Source organism: Anser cygnoides, chromosome 13 (assembly GCF_040182565.1).
Source record: "Anser cygnoides isolate HZ-2024a breed goose chromosome 13, Taihu_goose_T2T_genome, whole genome shotgun sequence".
Taxonomy (NCBI): Eukaryota; Metazoa; Chordata; class Aves; order Anseriformes; family Anatidae; genus Anser; species Anser cygnoides.
In genome coordinates, this window is record NC_089885.1 from 8,132,689 (window position 1) to 8,153,195 (window position 20,507).

At 47.9% G+C, this 20,507-nt stretch overlaps 1 protein-coding gene across 3 annotated transcripts in view; it reads right to left on the reverse strand.

Moving 5' to 3' along the window:
• PASD1 (PAS domain containing repressor 1) overlaps window positions 1-19,793 on the reverse strand; it is a 53,853-nt gene extending 34,060 nt beyond the window's left edge. Inside the window, exons 1-4 of one of the 3 annotated variants that reach the window (XM_067005083.1) lie at window positions 19,668-19,793; window positions 18,427-18,488; window positions 16,263-16,364; window positions 15,501-15,681 (exon numbers count right to left, since the gene is read on the reverse strand). The gene's annotated coding sequence lies outside the window, so the exon portion shown is untranslated. Of the gene's footprint in view, window positions 1-914; window positions 12,540-12,659; window positions 12,861-15,500; window positions 15,682-16,262; window positions 16,365-18,426; window positions 18,489-19,667 lie in introns of those variants that run through there. The other 2 variants (XM_067005082.1, XM_013183733.3) reach the window with 2 other exon arrangements.
• Between the last annotated feature and the right edge of the window lie 714 nt (window positions 19,794-20,507).

The following is a 20,507-nucleotide window of genomic DNA, read 5'->3' on the forward strand; positions in this document are numbered from 1 at the left end:
AGTCTTAGAACTCACTTTAATATGTAGCACTGATAAGAACTGATTTTCAAGTGAAGGAGGGAGAAAAAAACAACAGTTCATTATTTTTTCCTCAAGTGGCCACTGAGTGACTAGTGGAAGGACAGCTCAGGATTCATCTGATCCCAAATTTCTACTGATAAATCAAAAAAGGTAAGATTCTTCTCCCTTTTTAAAACAAATTGAAAAAAAAAAAAAACAACAACCACATTTTGCCTCCGTAATCCTAGACCTGAGTAATTTAATCTGCTCTCTGTTGCAATCTGTTTCTCATGTGTATCACCAGCCTGGAATTTCTGGAACTCAATACATAAGGAAGCTATTCAAAAAAAAGGAAATATTATGACAAAAGCATTAGAGATAGGTCTAAACCAGACTGAAAGCCTCCCCATAGCAGAGGAGAATTCAGCTGCTGATCCAGAGTTAAAACTCTCTTCAGCCCAAATCTCAAACCTGAACACTGCCAAAAAGGTGGCATTTCCCAGCACCAGCCCACCTCTCAGCTCTGGTTCAGAGACAGAAGAAAGGAGAGAACGGGCCCCGGGGCCACGCAGTGAAGCATTTATTCTCCTGCAGCAGAAGTGGAGCAGCACTAGCTGTCTGAACAGTTCAACTGCCCCATGTGAAAGACCTGTGAGAAAATTATAAAGAGCTTTAGTAGTTAAAATTCAAAGTCTTACATGCAGGCTTACTTAGAGTTTTATCTACTTACCCATTAAATGAATATCAAAGGATTCACTGCAGCTGAGCTAACTGACCTCATTTTATATCTCTGGCTTCACGCGTCCAAGTTCAAGCGTAAGAAAAACTTCTTTACCCTCTCGGTGTGTTTAATTCGGGAGTGTTCCAGGTATAACGTGCATGTAAGTCAAAAGGAATTTAAACAAAGCGCTTACATTTCAAAATTTGTCTTATCCTCATTTGGCTCCGGGAATTTCAGCTGCTTTCCTTAAATGATCTCCTCGCATCTGCTCTCCAGCTGAGCCGAGTCCGTGCCCCACTGACCTTACTGCTGCCATCTCTGTAATCTTGAAGCTGAGAATAACCAGCCACGAACCCCGGCCCTGCAAGCATCAAGAGCCTTTCAAGAAAGAGGAGGTACGAAAGAACCAGCTTTTATGTAAGAGGGAAAAGAAGGATTTAAGAGAAAAAAAAAGCTGTGTGACTCAGGTGAGCAATGGGAACCGCACACCCGAGGAGCCCTGCCCTGGCTTCCTCGGGCAATGGGAACCGGAGGCGTCAGCATCTTGTGGGATTATGCTCTGCAACGGCAGCTGGCAGATATTTTTCTAATGCAGAGCACAGCAGCATCGTTCACACTCGTTTGATTCTATTTGCTGCTGTTCCTATTCAACCCCGACTAATCCGATCAAGTTATTTCTTGGCCTGTGCCTTAAAGCCGAACAAGTAAACACTTTTCATAAGGTCTGAGCCCACTTGTTTCAAGTGTATGATTAAGCACTGGATGTGAGCATTATTGTGAGAAAATTCACCTAATTGCTCAGAATCTCCGAAATAACCCACACTTGTCTTGAAGTGGTAATTTTCCATCCAGTGTTTTATTTCCTGCATTACAAATATATAATATGGCTGCAAAGGGGTCCCAAAGACCAAGCATGTTTGTGCTTCAGCTACCCTAAAGAACGGCTCTTTTGAGCTGAGAATAGCTAATAATGGCCCCAGTTAGACAGCATGATGCAAAATATTTTCTGTGGCTACGAGACCTTCTCCTTCTTGTTTACTATGAAGAAGACAGACAGACGATAAATACAGTCATTAAATGCATTTTGGACAAAGTCACGCTCATTTATAGTATTTGCATTCAGTAACCCTATAAGACTTATGAACCAGCAAAGCTGTTGATCCAAGTGTAATTCCATTGCAGTTACACCAAGGATGGATTTGAACTATTGAAGCTTACCCTTTTTTTTTTTTCAAGAAGAATTGCTGCCACTTATGTTACTGGAAGTGTTAATAATATAGCTGGTTTTCCTTCCTTCTTTAGAACAACCTCCACACCTTCTCTTTCTCTTCTCTGAGACACTTTCAACTTCACATCCAATATTCCCTTTTGCAATATCTTGCCCATGTTGCTTCTCAACTAGCTCCTCAAAAGATGTTATTTGTTCTGAAAGCTTCAGGAATAAAAGAATATTTAAACAATTAACTGCAATCAGATTCATCATTCTGCACAGTACTGCAAATCTGCACTGGAAACGTAATGAGAAAGCAAAACTTTTGCTCTGAAAGAGGAAAAGAGAAGATAAACATCAACATGTCTCTCTCTCTTATTACTTCGTTATCATTTTTAGACTACAAATATGACAGCCACTGGAGCAGCTTAATACTGGGTCATTATTGTTACACATATTATGCACAAAGACCCAAGTCCTCATTCTGTCATAGATAAGACATTCACACACTTTTTTTTTTTCCCTTGCAGTTTATTTGCATGGCTGGCTGGATAATCAACCAAAATAACAAAATATGACTCAGCACGACTGAATGTCCCCTTCGCTTTGGGGATTCTCTTGGAAGCTTTTTTTTTTTTTTAAACTCTAAAACTGGAAAAGATGTGTCCCTCAACAACTGCGTGAGCATACAGAACATTTAAAAATGAGTTTTACTTCTTATCTGCAATGATCTTACACTAAGAATCCTCATCCTGTGAGTCACAACCAGGACTCCAACACAACCAGTAAGTTAAAAGCACGGGCCCATGCCTCTCGAAGGATAACTCTCAGGTAAGAGACCTGGCCAGATGAAAAGGCTGAGGCGTGAGACGGCATCTCCCCTGAGACACAGTGCAAAGAGCACTGGAGAACGAAGATCCGCTGACACATGCCTCTTGTCTTAACCACCTGTGTAATTCCTGGGTGCAGGCAGTGGGATTTGTTTGTGCTTTCCAGAAGTAGGACAGACACAAATCTGTTACTCTGGGCTTTTGCGACCAAAGCACCTTAAACCATGTATCCACATACCAGCAGCATCCATACTATATTTAACACCATAAAATTAGGCTGGCTCAGAAGATAAACATTAAAACCAGCTGATGAAAGATACTGCAATGTACATGCCCACAAAACATATGGGTTGAAAGGGAGCTTGTTCCTGCGATAATCTGACTACGTTACACCACCAAGGCCAGCACAATCCCTGACGAACATTTACGCAGTAGCACGAAGCCAGCAGCAGAAGTTAAAAATGTCCATGACCTTTAGCTAGCAGTCCCAGTTTCCTCGGGATTTCACACCGTGTTGGAGAGGCAAACATCATCTGTACTCGCAGCCTCTTTCTCTCCTGCACTGCTTTTGTGTATGTCTCCTATAAATCACAAGCAAACTTCACAGTGGTTTAGCAAAAACTCAAGCAGGGAAAACATTCAATTAGGCAGATAGAAAAAACACCTTCCTCCTTCCTTCTCCTCCTCCCACCAGGCCCGCTGCAAAAGGTCAGTAGTAAAATTCCTTATAAGATCACAGAAATTAGTGTTACATCCTTCCTAACACGAACATTTCTTCCAGTTCTGTGTTCTGTGTGGGCAAATTCTGCACGCTGTAAATCAACCAGGCTGAAGCTGGTGTGGTTTTTAGGGCTAAGCGTGCTCGTCTCTCTTCAAGCGAGCCCCTGGTTGCCAGCCGCGCTGTCACAAAAAGTAATCCAAAGTACCTAAGCTGCTTTCTTCTACGCTGAAGTGTAGATGAATAAGAAATCAAGTGCAGTACCACAAAATGCCTCTCCGAAGCTTGTTTACCATTGCCGTAGTAGCTGAGCCGCTGAATGAAATATTTACAACTATTCATGCAATCAAACTCATTTTCCTAAGGAAATAACTGATTAGGTATCTCACATCTGTTCCTGACAATGATTTAAGCCTGTGCTGATCCATATCTAGTCCTGACATGAATGCTAATGCTTTGGAAGCAGTCATCCTTAATGGGAGGGTGACGACAGGTGATCCGGCTCCGGTGGCGATGGGCTGCAGTGGGGAAGGTCCTCGTCCACAGGTGAGGGATGACACAACCAGCCCACAGCTCCCTCTAACCTTATGACCTAGGGCTTAGGAAGCCTGGCAGGAGGCAGAAGCCAGAGCGATGCCTGACGTGGAATTATCTTGGGAATTATCTTCCCATCCCTGTCAAAAGTTTTTAATATCTCACAGATGTTTGCTTCCTCTATGCAGAAGAGCAATCCTGCTCTGCCAGACTTCGGCGTTGCATGTCCTCCTTCCAACAACACTTCCCCACCAGGGCTCTTCTCTGATTGAAGATATTGCAAGTGTTGCAAGGCTGGGAGGAAAATCAACTGCTAGTAAAGCTGATTGAGATGATTCCCTAATAAAACATGACATTCATGTCAGGAAAGACAAAAGCAAATGCCACGCTTTTGCTCAAAAAAATAGCTGTTCTGTGGGCAAACTCTCAAAGCCAAGACACGGATAGAAACACAGGGAGAAAAACAGTGTTTAGTTAATCTAATTTAATTCATCCAGCAATCCTCTTTTCCACAGTAAATTTATCTCAAGAACTTACAAAGAAGGAAGAAGAAGCATTTAGTGCAGTGGCTCCAAACTCCACACTCTTCGTTACTGCAGAGACTCAAGTCAACTGCAGAGCTCCTCAGTGCTGAGCCAAAGATGCCAAAGACAAACCCCACGATTTGTGTGACTGCTCCTGCTGGTACTGTACATACCTTGTGCTAACGGCCGGGTCTGGCAGCAACAACCAGGTCAGAAGAAAATGTCTGGCAACACCTACATCGCTACAAATTTTACTTCGAGGTCAAGGAACCAAATAAATACAACTGAAGAAAATTTGCCTGCGTTTGCCTGCAAAGGACCCTGCAGAGCTGTAAGTCAAAGAGAAACAAAGTCCATGAAATTGTCTGAGCAGTAAGCTCTGGAACAGTCAGGAATGCCTCATAAAAAGTAGATTTCAAACACAATCCAAAAAAGATTAAACTGACAACTTATCTCTCTTAGGACTTCTATATATCATAAATAGACACTACGCCTTTTACATAAAGCAGCTCATTATCTGACTTGTTCACTGATACCTCCTTTTACTCAAACAATTCTAACTGGACTATACTAGAAAATCCCAGAATAGTTTCCAAGGTGTGACAGTTTTTGAAAGAAGATGATGATTTATATTTATAAAATTTTACTTACCGTGCAATCAAATTCACATTAATATAATACACTATCTCTAAGGACAACTTTTAAGAAAGATGCTATTCCAGCTTGTTAATATTCATATGCTTTCCTTTAAAAATATAAAATTGAAAACACAAAAGTTGTCATCCTCTTTTGAGTTAGTCTTTATCCATCCCTTGAATGAAAGAAGAGATTCTGCTCTAGTCAAAACAGCCTATTACCAACCATCAAATCAATCCAACACTCTAGATCTCGGTTGCTCTACTAGTTGCATTTATGAATACACCCATGATAAGGAATTCAGCTCCAGATTCAAAACATGTGCTCTGGCTAAGATGGAGTTCTGATCCAGCCTCGTTTCTTGTTTCCAGGTGGTTTAGTGACAATTTTAGTCCATTGCACTTATTTTTCTCCTATTTTAGACAAAGAATCTTTGCCCTTTATGGATAGTATTGCAGAATCACACACACTCTCCTACTCTAAAGACTCTTCTGGGGCATTCTCCTTCCAAACCAAAGAATTTCCAGAAAGCAGAAATAAAGAATTGCACGCAATCTCCCCACGTAACAGAATTTTCAGCAAAAGAACCGTGTCCCAGGAGACATGAAGATGCCCCAGGTAAGGAAGGCACTGGGATCCATGGAGGCCCCAACTCCAGCAGAATGAGCAAGGAGAGTCTCAGGACTGGCCCCCAAGGGCCGACGTGTACTCCCTCTGTAATTGCACAGCTCCAAATCACTGCTGCCATCCAGGAGGCCAACCCCAGAGCTTCGGATGCGGAGAAAATAAAGGAACTCGCTTTTTCTACATTGACTCATTGTCTCCACTAATGACAAGGCTCAGCCTGCTGCAATAAGCAAGATTAAATAGAAGATGTAGGTGTTAAGATTAGCACACAGAGTTTGTTTTGTTAACACTTCCTACTGTGCCCCTTCCATTAAAAGCCTGCTCCAAAACGAAGCCTTTCCAAGTATTCTGTTTGAGTGAAAAGCAAACTGTTGATATTCCTCCTTAACATGCCCAGCAGTAGCGAAGCCAACCAAAGTCCCACCTTTTTGCCACACATGACTCACTTAATGCACACACTTAATAAAACGTGATTAGAAACACTTTGATCAGCACGAATATTTCTAATTTACTGTAAACTGTGGCCGTGTATGCTGCGCTCAGCGACGGGACGAACAGGTTCACAACCCAACTTCCTCGGCGCGGGTGTAACCTCCCCAGCTCTTACAGCCTCCCTAATTGCTGGGTTTGCTGTAACTGGACCAAACGCACAGCATCCTCCTCAAGACATGAAGACATACGTGCAACTTGGGCAGCAGAGCCTTCGGTGGCCCAGACCCCAAGGCTGATATCCCTGGGATATCTATTTTCCTTGTGCTGATACTCTGGGAGAGGTCCTTCAGCAGGGCCAGGGGTTTGGCTTATCCCTTTCAGAAAAATCCTCTGAATTACTTGGAAGTCTTCTTATAATGCTGCCTTGTCTATGTGAAATAATTAATGTCAACGGGAGCTGTTATCAGCTCATCTTTTGTTTATTTATTTCTCAAAAAAATGGTTTACTTATTATGCTGCTTACGGTCAAAACTTTATTGTCCTGAAGCAATGCGCCGCGCTGCGCTGTGAGTTAAAATAAGATTAAAGTAGGCTGAGCCCAGAAGAGAACAAACAAACCTTATTAATTTCTTTTACGCATATGTGTGTGCGTGTGTTTGTGGGCTGAACGGATGAAGCAAGAGAGGAGATTAGCATTTTTATGGATATGATTCCTGCCGTTGCTACATACTTGAAAATCTTGCTTGAGCTCGGGCAGTTTGTAAACAAGAATAAACACACCTGCAAATATCTTGGCATTCAGCTATTAGTCAATCAATTAACCCATCTGTCTACACCTGCCACAGAGCAAAGCGCCTGACATTGACTTGCACGTCGCTTATCTGGGAGAGGGAACACAAATTGTGGGGAAACAGAGGTGTAGAAGTGAGGTGTTACACTGCCGTGGGGATCGGAGGGGGTTGCCTAAATCCCTGTCTGGAGATGGGATGAGCACAGCACGGAGGGTAACCTCCGGTACAAATACTGCAAGCCAAGTCCAGGACGCCTCCGTGGTGCCCCAAAAGTGCCCGTCACCAGCTAACCACCCCAAGCTCACCTTCCTGCCCTGGCCAGGGGCTGCTTCCAACCATGAGTGTGTGCCCAAGTACACTCATGTGTGTGCATCCGTCCTCTCCAGCTGGACATCCGAGGTCTTGCCCTGCCTCCCTGCTGCCCTCCCAAGGAAAGATACGCTTTTCAGGGCTCCCTGGGAAAATGGTGAGCGAGCCTCTTAGTTACCATAGTGCTGTGCTCTACAGAGATGTCGACAAATTAATCAATTATACAACCGTGTTTGCTGAGAATACAAATCACAGTCAGATGATCCGACGCGTTTCAGCAGCTCCGCGGAGTTTGGTTAGCGCACTTCCTTGTCTACCACCTCGGTATTATCCTCGTCTGCACTGTCATTTTTCCATATTTCAATTTCTCTGAACAGGCAGCTTATCAGGTATGTGATCTCTGCTTCAGGCTAAGTCAAGCTGTTTTCCTTCTTGCTTCCCTGCTTGCTTTCTGTCTTTTTTTTCCCCTTTTCCTCCTCTCTTTCTTGTAATAAGAAAAAGGAATAAGATGCACATTATACATCAACTGTCCTGTAACAAAACTGTCTTGCTAAAATTACCGACTTATCACGAAAGGCCAGCAATCTCTTATTTATTCTAGAGGTTTTTCTGCACAAATTACAGAATTTTTCTCTGAGCAGCACCAGAGCAGGGCTGATTTTAGGTCCAGCTTTGCAACATATTTTAGGAATATCAGGTAGAAAGGGAACAGTGGGGACATGAACACCAGCTCTCCAACCTCAGGAAACAACGCTTCTAGTGCTGACTTCACAACATCTTTTCAACCATCAGGAGCCCCAGAACATGTCCTCACATCCTTCATCAAACTTACAGTTCACATCATTAGCACACAAGATGAAACGGCACTGTAACACGGAAAAGCAGGGTGGGTAAAAATCACTGCCCAGACCGCACATCCTTGCAACCACACAAAGTTCATTAAACAACATTAGCTACCAATCCTGGAAAATATACCATGAAGTACACTGTGGATACTCACGGCGCAACCTGAAGGAAAAACTCCTCTCTGCCCCAAAATCAGACAAACAGGTTAAGCCAGGAAGCACGCCAGAAAACACCGCAGGCAGTCGTGCCAGCCTAACGCCACAAGGAGCCTCCGCACTGCAGAATTTCCTTACACCTCAACCTGTGGCCAACGTCTACTGCTTGAGAAGGCAAACACGGGGAAAAAAAAGGCTGATTCTGCAGCAATGGGGACAACTCTCTCTTGCCATGGCTCCCAGGAAAATAGCAGAAGCCTTGATGCATGGGCTTAATGTAACAGTGCAAACAAAACCTGGTCCAATCTCCTTTCAACCTTGCATTAAAAATACAGATATACTGGAAACCAAAGGGCTAATTCTGCAAACTTAATTTCCTATCTCCAGGAACTCTCTAATTTAACTGTATAATCTCTTTCATAAGATTATCAAGATCTATCTCAAAACTACCCTAATTGAAAGACTATTACCCAACCTCAATCCTTAGGTAGTTGGAAGCTTCCTTCTAATTTCCCATTCAAATTTATTCATGACCAACTTACACAATTTAATCTCGTGTGGATGCTATCTTTTGACTTATACAGTTTTTCCTCCTTCTTGCCATTTAGTCCCAGCTGTGCGTAAAAAGACCTATTGTAACCTGTCCCTTCATTTGTTCAATTGGCCAGAGCTAAACAAATTAAGGTGTTCAATCGCACGTCATTCAATAGAGAGTCCATTTGTGTGATCACGTCTCTCGCCCTCCTGCCATTCTAATCTAACATTTTCTTGATGGGGGTGTCCAGAGCTTTGCAATACCCCAGCAGACTACACCACGAGCGACAGAAAGCTCTTGTACAATGATAAAACCAACGATAAAATCCCACCACTTGCCCACAGGCACCCAGGGCCACGCAGTGCCTCCACATCTCTGCTGTCTGTCCCTGCCAGCGACGAGCCCATTTCACACTTGAAATTCTTGTTGTTGGTCTCAACGCGCAAAACTTTGCATGACTTTGCACCCAGCACTATTAAATGTTATTTTATTTCTATCACGCCAATCAACAAAGTCATCTAAATTCCTTTCATATGATAATCCAGTCCTCCTCCCTCCGAGGCCACCTCCCAGCCCCGTGTCCCGCCAGGCACACACCCAGCGCTCCCCCAGCTCACTGCGGCCCCATCCTGATGGTCCCCAGGAGCTGCAGCACCGCTCGCTTCCATCCCAAAGGCCCTCCTTCAACGCCAATCTCCCATCAGACAACTTTATTTGGATGCAACTCTTGTACCTTCTGCTTAGCCAGCTCCTTCTCCACCTCTCAGCTCCCGTATTGAACCACCATCTTCCTTTTAAGCAACACTGTCCTGTGGGGCATGGTATCAAATGCTTGGCTTCACATAAATCACATTCCTGCACTACCCCACCTAAGAAATCTGTTATATAAAAAAGATGTTAGATTAGTCTAGCACAATCCATTTTTTGATAAAATCTTGTTGCAATTTATCCTTCTTCCTCATTATTTCCATGTCTAATTATTCTTTCCTACAAAATACGTCATGAGACACCGTGTACTATTGCATTCAAACCAGCACGCCTATAGTTCCCTGCATCACTTTTTTTATTTTTCGACTGCGTAGGGACTCCGTGTACAGGATACAAACACTTCCCCTCCTCTGCAGCTGATGAGCCACGGGAGAGCCTTGCTGCAAGCCTTGCCATGCAAGCCTGGCGTATGGTTGCAGCAGCCCGGTGCCACTGCTTTTGGCATCCCACAACCAGGATCACTGGGACTCCTTCTTTTGTCTTGCTAAGATAGTTAGGTTTTGCTCTTTTTTATTTATTTTTAATAACTTTGCTATGAATAGCTTCCAGTCTCCTACAGATTTGCTGGGAATTTTTTGGTGCTTAGGGTCATAATTTATTGGGTGATATCAGTGATAGGGCGATGGTTGGACCAGATGATCTTGGAGGGCTTTTCCAACATTAACGACTATGGTTCCATGAATTTCACTCTGTGCCAGGTTCTATAGAAGGTCCTCCTTTCATGAGAAGGTTGTCATATCGCAGAGACGCAAGTTCTCCTTTCAGTTTAGGCACAGCTAATTTCAGTTCTGTGTAAATTGACTCAGGGCAGGTTCAACCAAAATAAGTCCATATGAACCCAAATAAGAACGTCTGTACGCGAGGTCACACCAGGTTAATCAAATCACTTTAAAAATGGACTTAAACTAAACTGGTGTAATCTCTCTGTGTAGACAAGGCCAAAGCCAATAATGGAAAATCAAGTAGGTCGACTTCTCTCATTAATTGCACGCACCCTGTGCGCATTGACTGAATCTGGCGGGTCTGTGGCTAGCAGGGACACGGCCAGCAGGCTCAGCGGGGCACGGGGTGCTTGGCAGGGCATCGCCACCACCTTGAGCTCGCCTGCAACCCCAGCTCAGGTGGGACGTGAGTGACAAACCGAGCCCCGCAGGGTGCTGCAGGCATGCTACCACGGGGCAGGAGGGCTCATTGCCAGAGTCCTTGCACACAACCACAAATAGCAGGGAAACGAGGGAAAAGGAGGTGTGTAATGGATACCCCAGCGCAGCATTTTAGTAACACCAACCAAGCCTGGTCCATGCTATTTAGGTTTTTAGATGCTTTAGCACTTTGGTTAAAGGCATACTATTCCACCAGAATCCCTTGCTATCCTGGTACGAGCCCAGATCAGGTGTCCTGGTACAGGCACACAGCTTGCTCCCCCAGTCTCGAAGGAATGAGCCATGTTGGCATTAAAACCTTTGTATCACCACACGTGAATCTTGGGCGGTTGCGTAATTTAGGGCAAAACAATGCCACTTCTGTGTATAGACAAGCTCCAGATCCAAACTGTAAAGACATTGTACCAATTTTCTGATACTACTAATGAGCAGAAGTTGCGTTTGACATCAGCATCTCTGAAATCCAGTGTTGCTTCCAACGCCATGAGACTTTCATTATGAACTGCTCACTCCCTCATTTTAATTTTGAACCCTGAGCTATTTTTGAGTACTTGATGTGTGCCTTAAACCAGTGAAATAATTCAATGCAGACATAAACTGAGTGGCTAAAAAACAGGAACCAACGCAGGTCTTACTGCCAAATTTCACTGAAGTTTGCAGTTTATAAAAAAAAATAATCAAACCAATTTTACTTTCTCCCCTAGATCAACTAATTTCTCTGATTGAACAGAATAAACGAGCAGCAAGTAACCACTCCTATGGCAATTTACATTTTTCCTCTTACATCGTCCAGAAAAATTGTGAAGGCTCGGCAGCGAGCACGGGTAGCCCCACAGACACCAATGCCTCCCGTCCACACCAACTCCCATTTCTGGCCTCACCACCGCGCCTGCTCTCCTCACATGTGTCAGAAGTTGGGCAGCCACGGAGCCCCGAGCGCTGCCGCTACGGCTGCCAGTGCACTGGGTGCCCTGCTCCTCTGCTGATTTGCCATCACCAGCACGCTGATTTGCTCTGATTTAGCATGTTACAGGAAAAGTCTCTCTCTTTTTTTTTTTTTGAATACATTTTCTAGCAAATCAAAAATCTAAATGCATTTTTTTTACTGGCTAACTACAGCAAGGCAGTGCAGCCTAGGAAGTTTACACAAATTAACCGAATTCCCAGACAAAGCGGTGCACGCCGTGGTGCTACGTTCAGAACAAGGGGGGTCACACCGCATCCTCCCGAAGCCATCCGCTGCTCCCCCCAGCACTCGCAGGAGCCGCGAAGACCACCCGCGCCACGCAGAGCTGCCGCTCCCAGTTCCCAGTCCCCCTGGGGGTGGCACTGGTGGGGACTGGGGAGCAGCAAGCCAGCAGAGCGAGGACGGGGGCGAGCCGTCCTTCTGCCCTAAAAACGAGGCTACTCCAGCCACACGTCCCCATCTCCGTGTGTCGAGCAGCACCGGCGGTGCGCAGCAGCACAACCTGGGGCTCGGGAGCTGGAAACCACCGGGCTCGGCTTCGAGGCGTGCTCGGCTTTCGGAGGGGGGCTTTGGGACCCCCCCAGATCCCCGCTCGCCATGCAGTCGGTCCCTAAAGCCGCCCGCCGCCCCAAGCCCGGGGGGAGGGCTAACTTCGCACCCTGCCTTCCCCATCCAGCGCTCGGGCGCAAGGCTGGCGTCGGAGCTTTTTCCTCCGCCGTATTTTCAGAAAGCAGCCCCCTGCCCAAACACCTTCCCGGCCGGCAGCCCCCCCCCCCCGGCGACCCTCCCCTCCCCAAAACTTCACCGGGACCTCCCGGGACGTGTCAGGCGGGGGGTCCCCCACCCCGCCGAGGGCACGACCCCGCTCCGTTCCCGCGGCGCCCCGCACGTACCGTCCGGCAGGCTGCGCGTCCCGGAGCCGCTCTCAGTGCCATGCCCGACCCCCGCGCGCTGCCCCCCCGGCACCGGGGGTCTCCTCCAGCCCCGGGCTGCCTCTTCCCGCGGGGGACATGGCCCGGGGAGGGGGGGGGGGGACGGGACACGAGTGGGGCAGGGGCAGGGCGGGCGGAGCGAGGCGCAAGGCGGAGGGAGGGAGGGGGGAGGGGACGGGGGGGGGGGACGCAAACGCGGCTGCGGGCGGGCTGCCGGCGCTGCGCGGCGGGACTTGTGAAAGTGCCCGGTGGCGGCGGGCGGTTGTGTAACGCGGCGCGGGCTGGGCCCGTCCTCCCGGCGCTGCACAGGCGCGCTCCTCCTCCCGCCGCGGTGCCACCGGCGGCCGCGGGCAGCCGCCACCCGCGGGGGGGACCGGGGGAGGCGGCGGCGGGGGGCGCGGGGGCGCGCAGGAGGCGCGCAAGCGGCCCCCGGGGGTTTCGGGGAGGGTCGGGGGGCTCCCGACCGGCCCCGGCCGCGCAGAGGGTGCGGGAGCAGGGGGCGCCGCCGCACCCCCGAGCCCCCGCCGGCTCCCCGACCCCCCCCCCGGCGACGCCCGGCGGGCTGTCCGCCCCGCTCCCGTGCCCGAAACGCGCTGTGCCCTGCCGTCATTGCTCATTCCGCGCCGTGAGTCACGGGCTCAGCGTTTGCGGCTTCCTTCCTCGCCCGGCTTCTTGTCTGCTCTCCCCATTCTCTCTCCTTCCCTGCGCCCCCCGCCCCGCTCCCGCAGCGCCCCGAGCCCGCAGCCCCGCCGAGGGGGGAAGCGGAGCCGCCTGCCCGGGCTCCGTTTCTGTTTCTCTTATTTCTGCGAGCACCGGACACCGAAGGCTCTTGGCAGCAAGGCTGGGGGCACAGCCGGGACCCCTGACTAAAGCCCCGGCAGGTACCCGTACCATGCAAGCCCCCTTTCAAAGCAGCACACCCTCTTACAAACAGGTTAGGGTCTGTTTCAGCCCCTCTAGCCCCCCTCAGATGCCCCCCTCCAGCCTGGGCAGCACCCCCAGGCCCCAATGTCCCTGCCCGTTGCCCTCTCCCAGCTTTCTTTGCTCAGCCAGGATTCCCGCTCCTGCGTAGCCCCGCACCAGACCCCAAGGGACAGAAGCAGAACCCAAAGGGGACACCAGACCAAAGGCTTTGCCACAGGGCAAAGTATAAGGCCGGTGCCACCGAGGAAGGAGAAACAATACCCCAGAGGAGCATCAGCTGTTACTGATGAGGACAAGCCAGCAGGCACCTTGGCACCCAGGTAATATTTCTGCCCTCTTACTGGAGCCGAGGCAGCGTGGCTGTGCCTCAGGTGGCAAATCTCATTTTCCCTGAGAGCAGGTTTTTGAGGCACGCACCCTTGTCACATGGAACGGGGCAGCACTTCCCTGGTCCATTTAGGAAAAATCCTTCCTGCCCTCTTCCAGGCAAGGCACAAAGAGCTGGCAAATGTGGAGTTTCTCTCCTTTTCACTTGAGTTAGGATGTGTCTGTGCAGGGCAGCCTGCTGATCTGGGTGGCAGCTGCTTGGAGGATGCCACTGCCTGCATGTGGGGCATTTGGGGAATCTCCGCACCCTCTGAGCACCCGCAGAGGGGCTGGGCTCGCAGCAATGGCCCCAGGTTGTGCTGGTGCTGCTGTCACCTCTGTGTCTGGGACATTTCCATCCCTGCAGCCTGGAGTCACGGCCTGGCCACCCCCATCCTGCAAGCCCGGCAGGCACAGCAAACAGCATCAACAGTCTTATGATGCTGCAAAACCCTCCGGAATATCACACCACGCGTTAATCAGAGTAACAGGACTGTCTGACCAGAAATCATGTTCCACTCCAAATGTTTCAACCAACTCCCCTGGCAGGTAGAGGTGCAGCTGGCAGCAGGCTGGGCAAGCGCAGGGACTGCTCTTCCTGTGGCAATGCTGAAAGTTTTCGTGTGGATGACACTAATTATCTCTGTTAGAAGAACACTACACTAAGAACCTTCCAAAAGTTAAACAAGAAGGGCGAAGCAGCCCTTTCGACAAGACAAAACCCATGCATTGCTCAGCAAGCTGCGGCGTTGGGCAGCGTTAGCTGTTCTCTGCGATAGCTGCCATATCCTCAGAGCTGTTTGTTATTTTTTAACAACGCTGTGTTGCAAAGCCATATCAGCAGCTATAAAACAAAAAGAAGACTGGTTTTGGCCAGAAAACAAAACCAGCAAAGAATACTGTATTTATATTTATATATTTACAGGCTGTCCCAGCACACTGGAGAACCCTGCAGTCCAGCAGGGACCATGAAGGAGGAACACAAATGAAGAAATAGAGGGCTAACTTGGGCTGCAGTCTGCACGCTCCCACTCCCATGCCTGGTCTTTCATCTGGAGCAAAGGGTTGTCCAAATTAGCCTTTAAATTACACACCGTAGCCAGGAAACATTTGCGTTGCACAGTACTAAGTCCAGAACCAGCACCCAAGCCCCATCTCACTCTGGAGCATGCCTGGAAATTCAACATGATGCTCTCCTGCATCAGCTATAGGTGTGAGGCTTGGGATAACCCAAACCGAAAGGAAAGCGAGGGATATAGACAACAAAGTGGAACAAACACCCTTGCCTTGATCCGCAGGGGCTGGTGCTGTGCAGCTTTCTCCGGGATGTGGTTCAGGCGTCCGAGGTGAGGCCAGCAGGACAGGGAGTGAATTGTACTATTGCACAACGCTGTTACCTTGATACCACGTCGTGTAAAGATTTTAAACTGCCTCTTTATTAGTCATCCTCTATTCATTTTAATTGTGCCTGATAAACAGGGCTATTTCACCTTTGCATTCTATTGTACGCACCTATCTTCCACGTTTATATCGCCGAGGAGACTTTCAATCTTTTATTATGGCTTAGGTAGGTGTAGAGGAATGAACAGGCACTTCCCTCGCAGCCTGGTGGTGTTTTGGTGTCTTTGCATGTTACGTTTTCAGGTCTCTGCTTTCCAAGCATGGAGGTCTCTGTGGGTCCTTGATCCCGGCGCTGAAAATGTTTAGGGAGAGGCTTAGGTTAACGCACAGAACCAATGAGAAGGGACAGGCTGATTTAAACATGCACTTAATTTTTCTCAGGATCAAGTGCTGTAGGTGCGTGCTTAACACCCCTGAAGTTACTTTGATCTTCTCTGAAGACAGAATTTCCTGCAGATTAAGTTCTCGACTCTGAACGATGGCATTGGTTATTTAACGAAATCAAAGTTGGGAGATGAATAATTATTGAAATTAGAGAATATAGCTGAAGTTTCTGGAATGTTTTAGTCGCATTTACTTGTAACATGAAAAATATACTGCCCAAGAGTCCATCAGTGTGAAAGTTTGTCCCTGCAGTTTCTTATCTAACAGCTGATGGCCCGAGCACGTTTGTGAATTCGGAAGTTTCACTAAAAGCTCCTGGAAACAGCCGTGCATGTTCCCTTCTGTGGCATTACAACCTTCCCCGTGCCCAAAGACTGCCCTGTGCCACCTGTAAGACAACCGGGGTCAGGCTTTGTGGTGACTTCTGCTGTGCCCCGTAGAAGTCACGGACGTTGCTGCTGCTCTTTGGGGTCTGTTTGCTCAGAGCACCTCGCTGCTTCAGGCAACACCCTGCAACCATGGGACTGCTCCTCCCGCTGGAGATGCATCTGTTCTCCAGGCTTATATAGTTTTGCCTTCATCTTTTCACCCCTAAAAAGATTTAAAAATAAAGCTTGGGTTTGCACCACAATCACGTGAGAAGAGGGGTGAAATCCCATTCTCATTTAGGTTCAGAAAAGGGAACGGAAACTCCATTGAAGGCAGGGACAAAACCACATTTACTCCAGTGTGAACAGGATTTCCCCCTTGGTGTAAAACCTTGCATCCCTGTGAGCTGGAAGGAGCTCCTTGCTGTGCCACAGAGCATCCTTGAGTGCCACTTTGAATCTTTATGCAACTGCTTAAAAGGATTAGGGGTACAAATGAGTTAATCACCATTTAGGTACAAAGTTCCAACTAAGCTTTTCAGGACCAACCATTTTAATTTCCATCATCCAGCTCCTTATTTTATAGAAAATAATTGCAGATGGTTCTTGTAGAGGCAAGAGAGATATCTGGTTTGGGGTGTATTTTCTTGTGCTAGAATAGCAGCATGGCCAGAAAATGATCAGTGGGCCCATCTGCAGGCATGTGGAACACGTTCGTATGTATTTGGAAAGCTGAGAGGTGCCGAAGTCAGAGGTCTGGCCAGGAAAAAGAATATTTTTAATGTGGCTGATCATGCTTCAAACAAAGAATATTATTTTTATAAAGGAAAAATTGTTCTTTCTTAACTGGAGTAAAATATTCTCTGATAAGAATTCCTGTGGCCTGTTATTCTGCCTAACCCAAAAAAGTGGGGGAAAAAAAACCCTTGTAAAAGCATGAAGGGCTACCTCCTTCTTCTCTTATCCTTCTGTGAGCATCCACCGACTCTAAAGCTCTTTCAGCTGTGTTTTAGCTTGATAGCATAGGATAATGTACCTATGCATTCATTTGCTTTGATCCTGGGTTCGTATCTTCTGGAGGCTGGGCTGACGACAAGTTCAGGCTGCTGCTTTTAACTACGGGTTAAGTGGGCATGGGGAATAATCACCTCTGATTAGTATAATCAGCCACTGAGGGGCCTCATGAGCAGAGACACAGAATAAAAACTCAATAATAGTTTTGTTAAAGGGCCAAATCCCCCTGGATTCAGCAGCCATGGACATTTCCTATCGTACTTCTGCTGATGCTTTGTTCATACCAGTGTGCTGGGATGGGGACAGCGGCAGCTGCCTCCATCCCTGCCCTCTGTCTGACTGCCAGCTCCTAACATTCACCTCCTCTGCTCTGCCCGGGCTGGTCTGCAGCCAGAGGGCTCCCAACTACATCCTAATCTCCTCCAGCAGCCGGCTAACTGGGAAGGAGAGTGGCACTGGGACGGCTGGCACCTGCAGGCACACGGCACCCTGCTGGTGGGGTGCTCCCCCTGCAATGCCACGTGCGATGGGGTGCAGGGAGAAGCAATCGCCTGATTTCACCCGGTGGGAAGGCAAAGTTTGCTTCTCCAAGGCAAGGTGCCCAGTGCAGTCCTTCCCCAGTGCTGCGACCAGCACAAGAAATGAAATCAGGGCTTCTGAAGGCAGCGGAAAGCAGAGAGCAGGCTGGGTTCTTGGGTTTAACCCACCACTGGATGATTGTGGGGCTGACGGTCCTTCTGCCACACCCAGTGGCAAACACTGACAAAGCGCTGTGTAGGTACGTATCTGTGCATGCATCTGGTACCACGCAGACTCGCTCACCACAGACAGTTGCATGAACTTAACCACCAAGGAAAGCTCAGGCGCAGTCCGACAGCCAGCCAGCGTATGTGTGTCAGGCGGTGGCTGCTCAGGCACAAGCTGTGCCGGCGGGTCTCTGACAGAACTTGGGTGTCCCGAGGGACCCCCGACACCAGAGCCCACCAGTTAGAAGGGACACCAGCTAGAAGGGACACCAGCTAGAAGGGACACCAGCTAGAAGGGACACCGGCCCGGAGCACAGCTCTCCAGACGCCTCCCATAATGGTCTTTTAGGATACAAACAAGAAACAAAATCGTATGTCCTTGATCCCAAGTGCACTGAAGTCAACCCAGTTTTTGGGCACATTCCACTGTTCTCCTTCTGCCTTTCTTTTTTTACAAACACAGTCATGTTTAAATCAATCTCTATATGCATAAACCAAATGACCCGACTTCAGCAGAGATCTTACCCTGGGAGCAAGGCAGACCGAAAGCGTCAGGCATTGCTGGTGCTGTGCTGCTGAGCTCATACCTAAACAAAAGCAAGTTAAAATGCAAGTCTGCGAGCCTTTACCACTACGTTTCACCGCTAAACAATACTGAAATGTGTCAATAATTATACAGAACTGCGTGGGATGTTACTGCGCTCTCTACTCACAGAAATGTGCACTGTTTTTCTGGGCACAGGGGAGGTGCTGAACATCATCAATGAACTGACTACGACGCTAGAAACTAGCACTGTGACAGATTTCATCCGCCAGCCATGTTGCAAAAAGCCAGTTGACATAAGTGGCAACAACCCCTATCTTCCAACCTGGTGATATCAGTTTGTGCTATGCAGCTGCAAGCAGTCTTATTTTTGTGTTTCCACAGAAAGTGAGCATGCAAGACAGCCCGAATTTCCTCACCTAGAGAGGAATATCAATTCACTTTTGGTCAGGGCTTGTGAATGAGGGGTTGGGACTGGAGAGAGAGCAGTCTGATGCACACGTAGCAATGACACTCGTGACGTTTTGCAGAAGCAAGACCTGTGGGAAATAAGTTTGGATTTTTTTTCCTTTGGACAGTTTGTCTCTCTTCTTGTCCCCACTGTGGTGCCCATGTGGACAGGTAGGTGCTGCCACCCTGCTCACACAGACCCAAAGCCCTTCCACTGCATCCCTGCCTGGCTTACCAGCAGGTCCTGCTGGTCACTTCCGTGCCAAATCCTGGCTGCCTCCAGGGGCAGGTTTCCAAAAAATGCTTCCTAGCTGCTTTGCATTAACCATCTTCCAACAAGGCTAAGTGTTTCTCATGAATGCCACCCACCTTTGTACACAATTCTGCATTCAGCACAGTACACGAACAACTTGGCTTTGCAGACCAAACCAGGGCTTCCCTGAGAATCGCAAACCACGCTTTGGGAAAAGGTGTTTTACAACAAATTTCTTTTGACTAAAGCAAAAAAATCCTCTTGCTTTGGAGCACCACTAATAAAGAAATAAAGAGTAGTTGCTGTGTTAGAGGCATCTTTTTGTTCCCCACATCTTTCGTCCCCCCTGCCCATTTAATACACCTGCCTGCCTTTAACACCGACGGTAGTGCAGAATAGCAGCCATTTCAACCGGGGAAAAACAAGAGAGAGAGAGACTCTGAAAATAATTAAAAAAAAAAAAAAGTGCATTGTTTCCTGTAGAGCTTCAATCCTTTCACTTGCAGAACTTGGGCTGACCTGCATTAGACAGCACTCGCACAAAGTGCGATGAAAACAGCCCTCCCTGCGGGTTTGCTGCCCCGTCATCATCTCCTCCCGTTAATTCAGGCACCACGCAGCAGTACGTCCACGGCACAGATCGTGTCACTGGCGCAGCAACCGGCGGATGAATCATAATGAAACCACCAAGAGGAAACATGTCACGAACAGAAGGGAAGGCTTGCTTTTTGGTGGAGTGCCTCGTCTACAGAAGGGTGCTTGAGTTAAGGATGCTGATGAGAGAATTAACTTGTGCCCTGGTCACTTAATGCAGCTTTTTATGCAGTCCTTTACCGCTCCTGTTGCTATGGGGAATGTGAATACTCGCCATGACAACTGCAGCCTGCAACCTCCTTCACACGCAGCATCTTCAGAAGGGAACGCTCCCATTCATGCATCCTGCAAAATTCGGTGTCCTTGACAGCGATTCAGTGGGGGGTTTGTAGGCACAGTGACTATTCTTCTGTGTTTTACAGTGTGACATCGCCTGGTGTCTAATACTATTTATTACCGCTTTCTTGCATAGCACTTCAATATCAAAGCACTTCGCAAAGGTAATCTTTCCAAAAAAAACCATTCTGCTTCATTTACAGATGAGAAAATTGGGCAGAAAGCTTACATGAGGCCCCACAGCACAGCAGTATCAGGGCTGGCATTTGTACCCGTGCCACTTGGGCCATTAGGGTAACATCTAGGGAGAACGTCCTACTTTTATTTATTGAATACGAGTTCTGTGTGTGTCTGAAAACGCAGTACAGAAGCTTGAGTACAAAAGTAGGAGCAGTGCTGGCTGGCCTAGCACAACTTTTTCGTTGCAAG